This window comes from Schistosoma mansoni, chromosome 7 (assembly GCF_000237925.1).
Source record: "Schistosoma mansoni strain Puerto Rico chromosome 7, complete genome".
In the NCBI taxonomy this organism is placed as follows: domain Eukaryota; kingdom Metazoa; phylum Platyhelminthes; class Trematoda; order Strigeidida; family Schistosomatidae; genus Schistosoma; species Schistosoma mansoni.
In genome coordinates this window covers 667614-669854 of record NC_031501.1, presented here as the reverse complement: position 1 = coordinate 669854, position 2241 = coordinate 667614, and positions in this window count along the sequence as shown.

Here is a 2241-nt window from a genome sequence, read left to right as displayed (position 1 = left end):
TGATGTTCACTCTGGGACTCGAACCCAGTACCGTTCACTTCAAACGTCATCGCGTTATCCACTCAGCTAGTGAGTCCTGATAGCCACTTGCTTTTGCAATGAGGTGAAGTTTAAATTCCACTGCTAATCACTATCCATCTTTGCTTATAATGCTTGTGAATTAAGGCCATAATCGAGGCAATATGCACAGTATGCATATATGGCCAATAAGAGACTGATCAATTGCAGTCCTAAAACATCAAGCTAGTGAATATCAGGACTCAGTAACTAAGTGGATAACGTGATGGTATTTGAAGTGAACAGTATTGGGTTCGAGTCCCAGAGTGAACATCAACTCTGAGATGCAGGTACATCCAGTTGACAAGTCCCAAATAGAACGAAGTCGAGCGCATCCTGGACTCCACTACTAGTCACTATCCATCTTTGGTTATAATTCTTTTTAATGTTTAAATTAATCATTCAATTATCAATTGACCGTCTAATAATTCATTGTATATATATATATTTTTTTATTTTTTATTCCATGCCAAATAAGTAAAATGTACTTGTCATTACTTTTTTTTACAGAACAAAAGACAAAAAAACTTACCTAATTCAGGGCGTGGTTTTCTTTGTTGTTGTTGGTTGTCTCATAAAAAACACCACCACCGCTACCAGCACCACCACCACCACAACAACAACAACAACAGGTACACACATTACCTATTACACATGTTACATTCAAAGGAAATACCATAAAGAATATAGATATAGATATATGTAAAAGGTTTGTACCTTCAAGGGCAATATCTATCGAGGTAATCCGTATAGAATACACATACATATATATTCCATTAAGAGACTGATCAATTAAAGTCTTGATAAAGACACACAACACAACAACCATAGGAAGATATAAACAAACAAACAACATGAAGTTTATAAATATACAGGATAACTAGATATGAATAAGTAAATAGTATAGTTAAGTGAATTTTGGGTTTTAGACAAAATGTATAAGTCAATCTTACTTTTTTGTACCTCTTTTTTTTACGCTTAGAATAAAAAAAGTTGTTTTTGAAGAAAAACAACCAACCCCTTTGTCAATTGAGATCTCATTAATGAATTTCATGTTGTATTGTTTGTATGATTCATGTTAACTAGTGACTGACTGCAAAAGGTACTTACTGGAGTTCTAGTGGGAAGCAGTGACCAGTGGAGTTCAACCAGGTCTGTTGTGAGATAGGAAGTCATTGAAGACAATTGGTGAACGGTTGCTCAACTCCGTGGATTGGTTGAAGTTAGACATTAAAACCGTTGGATGCCAGCCGGCTTAGTGGTCTATCGGTTAAGTGCTCTGGCGCGAGACTGATAGGTCCTGGGTTCGAGTCTCGCGAGGCGAGGTCGTGGATGCGCACTGCCACTGAGGAGTCCCATAATAGGACGAAACGGCTGTCCAGTGCTTACAGGTTTTCTATGGTGGTCTAGCTTCAATTGACTCATGCTTTAAACGAAAAAGCAGATTGTAGTATATACTACTGATGTTGATAGATATAAGTAGTATTTATCATCAATCGAAAGTGAAATACCTGGCAGCAGAAGGTTAAGAAGATCAAAGCGAAAAGGGAAGGAGAATAGAAAATGATTGGTGTGGAAATAAAGGATCAGTGAAGTCTGAGACGATTGATTGACATTTTAGTAAGAGATTTTGTAATTTTGTGTTCAAATACATTCGTTTGTCTCCATTTGTGTGTTCTCGTTCATTACAATATTAATATAGTGATGTAGTGTGTGCTACTGATGTCGACAGATGTAAATAGTATGTGTCACCAATTAAAATCGGAATGTCTGGCAACAGAAGGTTGAGAAGATAGAAAAGAAGAGAACGAGAACAGAGAGTGATTAGTATGAAAATAAAGGGACAATAAAACCTGAGATAATTGATTGATTGTTTGGAAATCACGTATTTGCTGTATGGTTCTCATATTTTACTACGAGGGACTGTAATTTTGTGTTCAACTACGTTTGATTGTTCCCACGTATGCTGTCGTTCACTAAAGTGATAATCTTAGTTAATTTACGGACAATGTGTAAGTGAATTTTAGCGAACATTCTGAGTAGTGATGGTGTCTAGTTGAGATACCTGTAACCTAGCAAAAACTGTTGTTATGCCATTCAAAGTAATAATCTCCGAAGTATATGCGTATATATGTAATCGATTAAATGTTTATGTCGCTGATAGATAGCTACTACTCCACAATC